Below are 14,793 nucleotides of genomic sequence, written 5' to 3' on the forward strand. Positions count from 1 at the left end.
TCCTTAGCTACTGCATCTGGCAATGTTACTAAATGAGTCCTTGACACATTAAGTTCTGGATCTGCTGTGTCTGCACACATTTGTAGCTTGGAAACTACATCTAGATATATCTGCTTTATTTAGCATGACATTGTCCTCTTCAGAAATATGTCAGTGTAATATTAAATGAGGTGCTGTGGGGAATAATAATAATAATAATAAATCAATTTCTTTTTTCTGGACATTCCAAACCACTTGCATTCTCTTAAGTCAATGCCAGCTTGCACGTCTCCCCTTCTCTTACCACGTCTAGAGTCCAGTTTAACCCACTCCCTCAAGAGAGAAGAAACATACTTTGCCATATCAGATAGGGAAAAGAGTATATGGGATCTAATAATGCTACTGCTGATTTCTGAAATGAATAAACAAAAGTACAGCATAATAAGATAAAGAAGTGTCACCGAAACTTTAACATTTATTTCTTTTTAAGCAATTACTGGGGAACATAACCACACTTGCTACAGACCATATTGTAGGAAACCTTAATTAAAATGAAGAAAAGTATCAGAATAACAAATGTACCTCTGTTAAAGAATGGTGCAGAAATGAGGAAGGCAGCAGAGGAGGAAACAATAAAGTAATAGTTACTTCAACTACTCAGAGAGCTTTATAAAAATCAGTGAATGTGCAAAGTGACTCTTCCAAAGACAAGTCAAGTGCTCTGCTTTAATCCTGGTTAATACAAAGAATTCACAAATAGTCAGTTGTGCGTAATCTTAACCAGACAAGCAATCTTCTGTGTTTAAAAGACGCCATGAAAAGAGTTGTCTTGTGGGGGACATTAATGAATATTAAAAACTCTGCATTCAAATTTAATTTCCCATACTTCTCCTATTGCAAGATTAGCACTTTTTTTTTTTCCTTTAGGAATCTGTACCTGAAATTGTCTTGGGTTTTAGCAGGAAATACACATATGATTTAACCAGTAGCATCACTGGAAAGACGTACAGTCAATTTTTTGATAGTACTTTGACAAACACCCTTTCCCCACTAGCCAGAAGTGTCCTAGTGATGATAGGAGGAGGGCCATGCTGGTGGAAGAGTTTCTGGTGCTGTAAGAGGGCTCTTAGGTTCTTCAGATTCTTGCCATTTTGCCTGCCTGAAGGAAGCAAGAAGAGATGAGATCAGAGTGCCAAGAGAGGAAGGCCTCAGAAAGTCAGGGACAGGAGCAGAATACTTCGTTCATGAAGATTTATACCCTTTTCCTATCACAGCTTCGCTGGCAGTGCAAGGCAGTTTTCTCCTTCCCGTAAGTCTGTGCTTACCTACAGGTTTCATTAGCAGATTGAGGAACAGAGTGGCATAAATGTTAATTTTACTGTAATATCCCATACCATTTATCTGATGTGACATTAGAAATACTTGAATATTCATGATTTCTTTGCTTGATGGTATTTTTTGACTTCTAATTGTGTGCAAAGCTATAAGAGACTGCAGTCTTAAGAACTATTGGTTGAAAGCAAACACCCCGTGGTGGCGCTCCTTCAGAGAGCAATTAACTCTGTGCCTCCTACAAAGAAAGACATCTTTAACACGTACCTCCAAAATTTCAAAAGACAAAGTTGTTGTATGGCACCTGGTTTGTCAAAAAACCTTTAAGGTCACCTTTCCTTTTGCTTTTCTCTCTTCTTCTCTCCCTCTAAAGAAAACCTGAATTTCATATTCATATTTAGAATTATAGAAATGTCTGTATTGCACCTTTATATATATATATATATATATAAGCACTGAAATCCAAATGTAATAGGTAAAAGTATATTTCTATTTCAGCCAGCATATATATATATATATATATTTTTGACAAAGTCCCTCATCAAAGCTCTTACAGAAACCAAGCTGCCTTGGACAATAAAGAAAGCCTGCAATGCATTTATAACTGCTCAAAAAGTAGGAGATGAAGGCTGTGTGTGACAGAATTCCTCAAGTGCAGCTTTGTCATTATTTCATTACTACCTCCTACGCTGGAAGAGCAGGTAAATAAAATCAGCTCCTTATTGGAGAGAGCTAAAGATCTAAGATCTCTTTGATCATAATTGACTATAGGGTTTCCTTTTCAGCATGTGGAAAAAAAGCACAGAAGTGTTTCTTTGAGGTGAGAGTATGCTGGGGATTTTTTACATTATCTTATGTACTGTTTGATTTGTTATTTTTTTCTGTGGCATTTCTGAGGTAACAAACAAAAACTCCTCAGGTTGATATTAAAAAAACTTATTACCAAAATATTTCTTGTATGGCTTTGAAGCAGGATCCCTTTTTCCCTTGGAACATGTGAAAGTGTTATTGTTAAAAACTGAAACTCATTTCCTGTATTTAATTGTCCAAGGTAACAAAGCTCACTGCTTTGTCTGAGTACCCAGACACCAGGCTCATCAATCAATGCAATCTTAACCCAATTCTTATAATTAACCATTGATAGTTGATTTTCTTTGATCATACTTGGTTCCCTTGCCCAAAACACCTAGGAGAAAGGGGCACATTTATTTTCTTCTATTTGTAATGAGCTTGAGACAGTCTCTGTCTAAATAACATAAATGACCTCTGTTCCTTCATACCCTGAACTTCATGGTGTTTGGAAATAATGCCTCTCTAAATCAAATCTTTACCAATAAGAAAGTAACAGCAGTATGGGTACAGATCAAGAAATGCTAGCAGCTGTGATATACAGATATGGTACTGCGATTCAACAGCCACAGTAGGTCACATTGAGCTTTATTCTAACATAACACTCCTGACCAGAGTTAATTTGCAAGAGTACTCTGGTCCTCAGACACATCAGCAACTGATGATCTCCATCTTCTTAGCTTGGGTTAAACTAACCTCTAAATTTAATTAGTACCAAAGATTATTTAATGATCTCTTCTCTAACTCGTCACTGGACAATAACTGTGATAGTTGCTATCCTGGGAAATATCAAAGCCAAAATGCATACTACAGATGTCGGTTAAGAAGAAAATAAACATGGCATTCTGCTTTTGCACGATTTTTTTTTTTAAGGTATAAGGATTTCACTTTTTTTTTTCCCAAAATAATTTTCATTATAGATTGCTACTACCCTGTTACAGAAACAGAGTTTTATCCTCTCAATTATACTGCTGCATTTGCATTGAATCAAATAAATCTACATGTTGATAGGAAGTGTTGTGCAGACAGATTTATCATGTTTCAAATAAAGTTTTAGGAAGAAATACATGATTTTCTGTTATTCTACCGTAGCTGATCAACTAGAAGATTTTTATTGGATTTTGCATGGCTTTTTTTTTTCCCCGTTAAGATCTGAAGGTGAATTACCTAGTTATTAAAAGCATTTTTATATCCTAAAATCCTACAGAGCCCTTAAACCCACACAGCCCTAAGGCAAACTCTACCAAGTTCACAGAGTTCTGATGTCCAGTGACAACTGTATAAACCTACAAGGCTCCAGTGCCTCACGGTACCTCTTTAATGTTCATATAGCCCTAGGGCAGCCTTCTCCATCACAGCATGGCCAGAAGGCAAAATGGCCAGTAGGAGCAAGCAGGATGATGGAGGGAGGAAGACTTCAGGGTATCAGATGGGGAAGGCTTGGCACTGGGGATGGGGCAGGCGGTGAAGAACGGGTGTGCCTGCCCCTATGGAGTCTGCAGATGCTGTAGGTATCCCTGTCCCTGTGAGCAGAGATATCGTCTGTGACACATGTACAAAACAGTCTATCAGATTCTTATTTGGATATGAGTTTGTGTGCTTCTTGCTGCCTATCTTCAAGGCAGGAAGAGTTCACTCACTCTATTCACCATGAGCAGGATAAAAAACATAACATAAAAGGATGCAATTCAATTCAATATGCTGCAGCAATTAGGAAAATGTAAGTGAACTTAAAATTTGAAGCTACTGTGGTTGGTCTGATACAAAGAACTCATGAGGCAAAACACACGGAAGTGGAAGAAAAAGATGCCATATATGATTTTTAACACCACCACAGTACAAACAGTGAAGGATTCCTCAACTTTCCCTCAGTTGTACCAAGCGCATTCACGCAATGCCAGAGCATTCAAGAGTTTATGCTTTAAAGACATTGCAAGAGTTGATAGATGACTACAAGAAAGCAGAGATACTAAAATAAAACAAGCACCATTAGCTGAGGAATCCAGCCTCTTCTCAGCTACTTGAGCATTGTTAGGAGTTCTGGGCATAGAGACAGACCGCAAGCAAGCAAGCAAGCATATTCTCCGTAATCACCAGTGACAGGACCTGTGGGAATGGTGTTAAGCTGAGGCGGGGAAGTTTAGGCTGGACATCAGGAAGAGGTTCTTCACTGAGAGGGTGGTCACACACTGAAACAGGCTCCCCAGTGAAGTAGTCACTGCATCAAGCCTGTCTGAATTTAAGAAGCGATTGGACTGTGTGCTTAGTCTAAAATTTTGGGTAGACCTGCGCGGTGCCAGGAGTTGGACTTGATGAACCTTATGGGTCCCTTCCAACTCGGGATATTCTATGATTCTATGATCCTATGATCAAAGTCGATCAGAAAATCTATATTTCTGAGCACTGCTGAATTAGTGAAAACCATTCCCCAAACGTTTTGTTACTTCCTGTCAAATTAAAACCAAAGCTGGAAAATTGATCCCAGGAGAACAAAAAAAAAAAAAAAATCATTTCTCTGCCTACGGTTTTAGATTCAGGGTTAGATTAGTACTCTTGTTGAAAACAACAGTAGATAAAATGAAATGTTTAGAGACAGGAAAGGAGAAAGACATGGAGTATAGAGAAAGAAATGCTGGCTGGATTTTCTTCATAACGTGAAACAGTCCTTGATTCATAAAGTCATGGCATCACTGCATTGAGGGCAATGCAACATGAATACTTATATTCACTTTAAGAAATGGTTGAAATCATTGGATTTATTTTACAAGAGCTTCCAGTTACTATGGCTGTAGGAACTCCTTGAGTAGCATATCCAAACATGCTATAAGGTTTAGACTGCTTTTAATAATGATGGAAAGCAGGAAAGGAAACTCTCCATTATCACATCAGAAAAGTAACATTTTAATTCTTGCTTAGCTAGTTTATTTGGATTCAGCCTTAGTGCTAGACTTGGAGTAGCCATCCTTGAGTTTCATAAGGAACTAACTTTATCTTTATTGATATTTGTGGCAGAAGGCGTACCTACCCACAGTGAAAAATTCTCTATCACAAAAGATTTTTTTCTTATCACATGTAAGAATAATGCCAGCATGAAAATCCAGTTCCACCAATTCTACCAGGCTTCAATACAAGAGAACTAAGCAGGTAAATATAACATCCACAAAACACATACTTTTTTCATGAGAGGAAAGATATTCTACCTATTCAAAGGTGAGCATGTAAAAGCCCTGTCACAAATGGCAAGCATGTTTCCACAGGTATTTAGATTTCAGTATGCTCCATATGTGATTGATAAGCAAACTTGGGAAAATAAAGTTCTTAGCTTTTCTGCATGGGTAAGTTTAGAAAGGGGTGGAGGAGGAAACATGCCTCTGGGAAAGAAAAGCTAGGGTTCTACAAAGAGGAAAAGGCAGGTCAGACCTAATCTCCAGTATCTTTTCAGGCTATAAAATAAAGTAGCAATTCACATCACTTCAGAGGAAGCAAATATCATAACATAATATCACAGACACATTGATGGGTTGACATGAGAAAAAAAATAATCCATCAGCTGATATGGTTTGTCTGACATCGAGTCTGGGGAGCGGGGTCTGATGGCTCTGGCCTAACCAGCTGATGGAAATTTTATGAACTTGGACAGCAGAGGTTTCGACTTTGTGGGTGAAACTGTGCAACAGAAACACTTTCATTTGATTCAATTCATTGGAGTATTGATTTTCGGGGTTGATGATTTATTAACGTAACATTCGGTACAGTTGGATCTCCCAGTAATGATGATGCTGTTACTGACACTGCAAATAAATCGCTGTAAATCTAACAGAACAGGAGTGCTTAGCTAACAAACTGGATGTGCTGGATTTTCAAAAGCTTGGGAAATCCCACTAAGTGAGATAGTGACTTTTCTTCCCCCTAGTAGGAAGTATTCTCCCTTTTGACAACATTGGACAGAGGAGAGGTTTACATAAACACATTGGGGACTGCATAGCCTCATTTTTTATCTAAATTCGATTGAACGCTCAAATTGTGCCTTACACATCTAATTTAACTTCTTCACTGCAATAGCAGTCATACATGAAAATCAGGCAGTGACCTAGAAAAATGAACAACTAACCATCAATGCACATGCTTAGCTGTCTTGTATGGAAGAGTCATGACAGTTCTAACCATAAACAATATATACAAGTGAATCTAAACTGACCACATTTTAAAAAGGCTGCATTATGACCTACATGCTTCTTGGTGACATTGTTTGTCAACAAATAGACAGACACATCTTCTACTGAATACTTCAGTAGGCTAGATGGACTCAGAAGATTTCTGACATTTCCTCTGGGGAGGTACAAGTCATGGGGATATGCAAAATCAGAAAGAAATGTCAGCAAATCAGATGTTCTCTTTGCACAGTCCCAATGAGAATGACAAAAAGAAACTTGAAAAAAAAATCAATCCAGTCCTACAGTAGCTATGACTAAGTTAATTGGGTAGCAAACAAGCATCTTTTCCCATACAAAAGGAGCTCTTCAGATTTAACGCCATTCTCTCTGACCAAAACATTCACATTTAGCACAGTGCTTTATGTACTGGCATGAAATATAAAAAGGATAGAATTTAAGGACTTGACTAGACTTGGAAACGAATTTGTCTCTTGGTCCAGTCACTTGCGGTACTGTACCTTCAAACCATTTCCTTTTAACAAAGAACTGCTGCAGTGGGCTGTATAAGATGCATTATCTCAACTGTGGTGTCAAGAGTTGGGTTTCTGCTGCACCTCCCATATGACTTTTTTCTCTCTGTTGGACTTTATAGGATGGCTTAGAAAAGCTCTGGGAACACAGAAGACAAGTATGGATCCCTCTGTTCCCTAGTCATCTCTTTCGCGTCTATCTGACAAACACCTCACAGAGCACCTACCACTGAGGTACACAAAAGTTCACAGACCAGGAGGATTTTCCTTCGCCAGCATTTTTGTGCTTCTTTGTCTGCTGACAACAATTTTCAACACACATCATTTTAATTAAGGTTGTACTTGAGGGTAGGCAGATCTTTGTTTTCTTCGCACGGGGAAATAAGTGTGACCAAGATCATCATGGTTCTACATACCATGGAAGTAATAACGCTGCTTCATCAGCCTGCTGCTGTATTACTACTCCATAATCACTTTTAGACTGCCCAAGATGAGATCTAAAACAAAATGTAGACCAACCTCAGTGGTAAACAAAGATGCACTAAATGAACAGTAGCATTACACATTATGAAAATCCATTTCTACAAGCTAAATTACAGGAAGCTAATAACTTCACAAGGGGATCATGTCTTCTTTTCTGCCAAGGCCAACCACTTTCTTTTGCTGCCTAACAAACTCAATTTTCAAACACTTTTTTTTTTTTTTTTTTTTTACTGTGAGAAAATAACCTCAAGTAAGCATAATATGCTACAAGCAATTCTGCCTACTGAAGTTACATCTCAGGTACCGGTACATAGAAATTCCTCAAAAATTCTGGCTCTAATTAAGCTCAACTGTAAATAAGCTGCAAAACTAAAAATTAATTTGTCACATTTAGTCATAGCCTTGACAAGAGGCATAAAGAAGTGTCTACCCTGAGAGATCCAGAGCACCCTACCACATTGCTCCACAGTTATACTCGAGAGGTGATCAATTAGCTAAAGCTCATTAGAAGATTCACCACACTCTACAGCAGGGTCAGATCAGCAGTACAGAGCAGGTCAGTGTCCATGTAGTTCTCTTCCATACTGTCTCTCCAATGAGTCAGGGACTTATGTCACAAGATGCTAAGAAAATTCTTAAGAATATGGGTAACGTCTGGCTTCTTAAAAATTGTAGGCAACTCAGAATGAAACAGACGTTTAAAAAAACAAACAAAAAAAAAAAACAAAACAGTGAGTGGGAACAAATTTCCCCGCTTCTGTGTTTATTCAGGATTGGTTCTCTCTCTCAGACTGGCACCTAGCCCAGCACCTTCACACAATCCCCCTTGCTTCCTCAGCTGCCCACCTCATACCAGGCTGGGTGTTGCACCTTGCTCCTCTTTGCAGTCCTTCATCTTCTGCCAAGAATTTTGTGGACTTTCAGTCATGTATCTGCTGTTACTTCTTGGCACAGAGAGAAAGGAGATAACTGAGGACTGCTCTCATCTTTTAAAACTCGCATAGCTTTGCTGTTCCTACTAACAAGAATGCAAAATTAGCTACATTGCTCATTTCACAGACTTGGTTCTTTCTTAGAGGAAAAAAATGACCAGAGCTCAGAAGGTTAAAAAGAGTGTGCCTATGTGGGAGGAAAGGTAGCAAAATGCAGAAGACACATACACCTCTTCAGAAAACTCACTGATTCAAATTATGTACTGTGTAGGAATTTGAAGGCTTTGCTGATTATGCAGGGCTAGATGTCTAAATATGCTTCTTTTTCACTTTTGTATAATGTTGAGATCTTGGGGCTAAAAATCTGTGCTTGGCTGAATATAACATATTAGGCTCTCAGTAAAGTCACAACAACAACAAAAAAATCACTTTTAAAAGGGGTGGGGTTGATGATGAGAGATACCAGTTATGTAAAAGAAGCTTATTTAAAGGTAAAGAACTGGCTTTGATACATATTTATCTTTAACCCTGGCAGCTGTCATGGCTTTAGTGGTAGCATAGCATGGAAAACCCACAAGATCTTCACTGTCCCAGGCGGGGAGCAGCAACCACCGCCTCCTCCTACTGAGGGAGCAGAGAAGGAAAGGTTGTCATACAAGTGCCACCACAACAGCAGCAGTATGAGGAAGGGGGAGAGCAAATTCAACTGGTCAGTAAATCCAAGATTGCTCTAAGACTGCAGCCCTGCACTGAGAACATATTTCCTTGCTTCTGCAGATGAATGCAGAAAACATGCATTATGCTGAAATCCATGTAATGGTAGTGCTTAAAGACTGCTAGATAACTGATGTGGGTAGGAACAGCTGGGTTCTTGAGCAGAGGAGCAGGTGGAGAGAAAGGCATCCCAGTTATTCTCACCATTTTTTCTTAACTACTAACGGACTTCTCTGACACTGATCTCTGGTTGGTCCAAGATACCCAGACTGCACATCTTGAGATGCTTGTTAGTACTTTAAAAAGCCAACATATGAGCATATATAAGCATTCACACAGATTGGGGAGAAAAAAAAAAGAAAAAGAAGCCCTAATTGAAAACCTGACTATTTACTTTGGTTGATCACGTGGAGTAGCACTTACTTAAAAGCGTAACCACAGTAAATCCAGGGGAGTGAAATTTATATCTGTTTTATTCCAGATATGGCAACTCTATCATGTATAATTAATCTCCTTCACAACCATCTACTCTGATGGACTTGACTCTGTGAGCTCCTTTGTCACCAGTACGTTAATGTCAGGGAGCCACTTTCTGCTGACAGTGACAAAGCTGTAAATCTGAGGTGTCTTCATCAGAGATGAGTGTAAAGACATGTAGGATTTGTCCCAGTCAATCTGCCTCAAGCCCCATGCACACAGGAGGCTGTAGGAAGACTCTCTTTGCCTGCAGAGGGTTTGGATCAGGCTCCATGTGAATGACTGCTCTCAGAGACAGCAAGGCAAGCCTGCAAAAGCAGGGCTGGATTAGTATTTACAAGCCAAGCTAAAGGAGCTGCAGTTGCTTTCCCCAGGTTCCCTTCACGAGGAGAGTGCCTATATTAGGCAGCCTTGGTCACTCTCTGGGTGAGCCTCTTCACTCATGAAACAGGGAACCTAGTGAGATGAGCTGAACAGGATGGCATGCATTGGTCCTTCAACCTGCACAGTGCTAACACTTGGTCGGCTTATTTCTACCAACTTATTGCCTCCACATGCAATGCTCCTCTTGACAGCAAAGTGATGTCCCCATTGATGTTATAAGTGGGATCATTCACTTAGAGTTAGGCAAGTGCTCTTGTATCTGGCTGCACATCAGCCTTTTATGGCCCCAAATCTGATTCCATGAGATGAGTCAGTGAATGGCAAAAAATAACGTAAGATGAATCATTGAAATGCCCAAAGAAAAGCCCAAATCTGATGATGAGAAGATGAAATTGTCTTGGCGGGTGCTTGATTAGAATGCCTGTTAGACTAAAGGATGACCTATAATTACGAAGGAGTCCTTCCCTAAGAAGTGGGAGAGATCAAATCTTACCTTAACACAGGCATCATTGCAATCAGTTGGAATTACATGGGAAGAACAAGAGCCAGGCAGAAAAGCATAAACAGATTAAAAGAAAAAGTGATTATTTTAGTAATTAAACATTTCTTAACTGAAATTACATGAAATGCAAAAGCAGCATGAAAGGTCAGCAGAGATTTTTGAAAGAGTGCTCAAGAGATAGTGAAGGGGGGGGGGGAAGCAATTAAACACAGAGATAGAAGGTTATGATGCATAGAAGATTATTCCAAACAAGTGGCTGGCAGCAACAAACTGCATTGTTTTGAATGTTTAATTAATAAAATGATCTTTTTCATTAACCGTTGCCACTGGGGAAGACGGATTGGAAAAAAACACGCAGAAAACAAAACAGACACATTTCTTCCTTGCTTGTATTTATATATATGTAGAAATCTGAAGAGCAAAACTAATCATTTATTTCCTGTATAAAGGGATCAGTATGAATACATGGTTGTCACTAATGCTGCATGTGCAGGTCAAGTTTCCTAAATAGCACTGGGATATGGGAGAGAAAGGTCCTTCTGAGATGAGCCATGAAGCCCCCGACTGAATCTCTGCTTGAACTTTGAGAGCCTGCAATGAAGGGGCAGCGAGGAGCTTTGACTCCACTACTTTGATTGCAAAGCCATTCCTGAACCTCACTCGCGTCTTATTTCAGAGCATGACCTTCAACCATTTTGGAGACGCTTCCAAGAAACACAAGCTCTTGAGCTCAAATGGTAAGCTCCCGTGCATGACACCACTACTGAACAAGACGTGCACACTAATTGCCTGTGGACCAGAAGCCGTAAGATCCACTGATTATCTGGTATGTTTCCAATTTCTTTTTATTCCTCTCCTCAAAACTGCCAGTTCACTTTGACACAAGCCACTACTTCTTTCCCTGTGCTTCTCCCCTCTCCCCAGTGATTTGACATATATCCAACTGTTGCAGTAAAATCTTGACCCTTGCAATCAAATTGACTTCTTCCCTAACATTGCCTAACTCACAGCATGGGAAAGAGGAACCAAGGTAGCAACAGGAAAGCTCTCTTGGTCTTCTCTCAGGTGTTCGTAGACACCTGATATGACCAGCATCAGCTTCCACCAGCAGTTGAAAGCCCATATTTTCCCCACAGCTTGATCTCAAACGTGGTCAGGCTATGATCGGTGAAGATATAATTCAATTAGAATCAGCCATTGAATACAAAAGGCTTTCCTGGCTACAAGCAGCAGGTTTTCCAAACATATACAACTTATCCTTAGTCAGTCAGACTTCCCGAGGGATGTACCTGATCCAAACACATCTCTGTTCCCAGATTTCACATCCCTTCTGCACATCAAAGATACACAGAACTTTAAAAAAAAAATAATATATATATATATATATAAATAAAGATTTGCAGTCTGAATTGTTTGGGTAGGCTATAGGATTCTATTTTTATTATTATTATTATTGGTAGCACTCAAATAACAGAAAAAAAAAAAAAAAAGGCGCCTAAGGCAAATAGCACCCTTAAAGAGACAGAGGTGAGGAGGAAAGGGAAAAAAGTTACCCCAGCACTTAAAACAGCCAAAAGACCTAAGCAACCACAAACAGGCTGTAACAGCCTCATATATAAAACGAGACCTTATTTTTTGTATACACTTCTAACAGATTTGGATAGTTATTTCTCATGAGTCAGAAAGGATAAACAAACTCTTGACAAGCGTAGAGACTGAAGGTGTTTGCTATTCCCTTTTAAAAGGAATAAAAGAGAGCAGGTGGCCTCTGAAAGGAAAAAAAAAATTGAATAAAGGGCCAGAGTGTGGACATTCAGGCACGTTCTGTGTATTTGCTGCTTGGTGTGTATTTTGCTATGCCAGCACACTCCCCTTCTGCCTTCAGCATTAGACCACAAGGAAAGCCGAGCTGCTGCTCAGGGCTCTGACATGATCTGTGATTAAAGCAAGGCCTTGATCAAATACAATTTTTAGACTCTTAGCTTGCTGTAATATGCAAGAGCGACTTTGTCACACCACATGAATCAGAAGCCCAACTAGAAGCTGTTGTAAATAAAAACACTATAAACAACAACAAGGAAGAATGAAACTTTGATCAAGCTACAGTTAATTGATTAAAATGTCCATTTCATTGTCCTTTCATGTCTAAGCTTCAGAAAACATGAGAGAACAAAACCCAGCATGCAGCAGTAGAAAGAAGGCCGCAAAGGAAAGCCTGGCAAGCAAGCAAAGATTAAAAAGAGAGAGAAAACTAGATTATACAGAATAAACACAGAAACCTACTGTGCTCATGCCCAGAAGCTTAACCCAATTCTCCAGCTATGCCACTAAAAGGCAGAGGAATTTATAACCATCAGCAAAACACAGACTCTTATTTGCATTTATTTTTCTCACGGTAACCCTATGAAGCCTTTCTATTGAAAACACAATGAGATTTGTGCAAAACTAACCTAGTATAATGCTTTCAATACGAAATGGATTAAACACAGAAAGGATGTTGACTTATATTCACATGCAACCTGAAAAGAAACCTTGTCTTTAGTTAACAAACCAGGTTTTCCACTCTGTTTATAGTAGAATGACTGTAACAGCAATTTCTCTCTCAGCTGAGAGGTATCAGGATGGTCCCCAGATTCAATCATTCTCAAAGACTTTCAGGTATTAACAGCTCCAAGGGCCAGTGAAAAACTTCAAGACGCTTATAAGCAGCCAGAAAGCTTATGGGCTCCTTTTCTTGTGCAGTCAAAAGAGAAAACTCCCTCCAACCCCCCAATCCTTCATCTTCCCCCGGACAATTCAGAGCCCTGATACTTCAGCTTCAGCTCTCAATCCTCCTTCAGGAGAGGCAAGGCTCCCTCCACAGTCCAGACAGAAAGCCTAGGGACATCTGCCTCACTTACCAAAGTCCATCCTTCCTAATTACCCCTTCTCAGCCTTCAAAGCCTACTTGGCTCTAAACCCACTCGTGCTTTGGCTTTATTTAAGAATTTGAGATGAAAGAGTAATCTGAGACTGAGAGCTGCTCTTGGAAAAAATCCAGGTGGTCATGTTTTTATGTACAGAATAGTTCCCTTATTTTTTCATTGTTAATAAAAACATCCCACTTGGATGTGCCTCAGGGTCATTTGAGCTCTGCAATGGGTTCAGCACTTGAGTGGAGGAAGGAGAAAGACATCCAGGTGTAACCCACCCAGTTTCAAACTCCAGGAGAGCAGGGGCCTGAAGTAAATCAGCAATGGTGGAAGATAAAATGGCATATTCTTCCACAAGTTACAGGTACTGAAACTATCATGACCGGTAACAGGGCTGACAACATCTCAGGGTAGTAGCTGCTACAGGGCAGCACAATTACTTAATTCAGATGTGTACATTATATGTATAGGTGTACAGCCAAAAAAAGTGTGTAAAACCTTACTTATCACCCTGAGAGGGCCTGACACTTGGCTCTCCTGTCTCCCTGTAAATCATTGTACAAATTTACTAAACATGTTTGTTATTAAAACTTAACTAATTGATCTCTATACCTAGTTAGTGTTAGACTCTCTCTTTTCTATCTGCATGAATTACAAAGCTTTTTCCAGCCATGAGTCACCAGCATCATTGTAGCAAAATGTGGGCAAGAACTAACAAGTTGAATTATTTATTTAGAAAACTGGCCCAGGATTAAGTTTTATTAATGCAGCTTCCATTTCTAACTTTTTTGTTATTATTATTTTTGGGGACAGTTGGTGAAGTCCTGCATGTGTGATTTCTGTACTCTGTCTTAGAAGAAAAACATGGAGCACCAAAGCAAGTAGTGCAATTACAGCTACACACACTACAACATTCTTAGATGATATTTGCTGTTTACCTCCAGCCAATTACTCTATATTTAGTCAAGAAAATAATTTGATCAAAACAGGGACTGCATCAATATATTTCTGGTCACACAGTTCAAACTGAGTCAGAGTTGAAACAGTGATGTGATGCACTGGGTTGTTCTTCAAATTGGAATTGTTCTCTTAAGTTTGAAAATTCTAACATTTCCTTGCAAAACAATGGTTTTACTTCATTTATTCTGCATGGACATCTCCAGCCCAGATTTCTGTCTGCCTTAAGGCCCTTTTTCCTCTGTTGTAGGATAATTACCCCGCTGTTCCTTCCTCTTGTAGCCACTGTTTTCTGCAGAAAGCCTTTTCAAAGGCTGTAAAGGTAAGCCTGACTTCTCTGCTCCTGCTTTCCCCTTTCTTTTCTTTCTATATTACCTGTTCTGCACTTCCTATTTACTCGCTTGCAATCTGCAAGTCAGCAGCTAGGTGACAGGGAGTGGAGCTGCCCCTTGTATCACCACTTGCTTCGGGGAGTGCTGCTGGGCCCCAGAAAAGTGGGAAATTCATTTTCAGAGCAGATGTGGAGTCCGTGGCTTCCTATGACATAAACTCAATCTCTCTGATTTCCCAGCACCTTCTTGACTAGGA

At 39.6% G+C, this 14,793-nt stretch overlaps 1 protein-coding gene across 8 annotated transcripts in view; it reads right to left on the reverse strand.

Annotated features, from left to right (window-relative positions):
* The window catches only part of LOC310885740 (uncharacterized protein), a 257,063-nt gene that overhangs the window by 73,671 nt on the left and 168,599 nt on the right, over nt 1-14,793 (reverse strand). The window contains exon 6 of one of the 8 annotated variants that reach the window (XR_014574954.1): nt 422-1,138. The exons of the other annotated variants lie outside the window; for them this stretch is intronic. The gene's annotated coding sequence lies outside the window, so the exon portion shown is untranslated. Of the gene's footprint in view, nt 1-421; nt 1,139-14,793 lie in introns of those variants that run through there. 8 annotated transcript variants of the gene reach the window in all.

This window comes from Anser anser (assembly GCF_964211835.1).
Source record: "Anser anser genome assembly, chromosome: 1".
NCBI lineage: Eukaryota > Metazoa > Chordata > Aves > Anseriformes > Anatidae > Anser > Anser anser.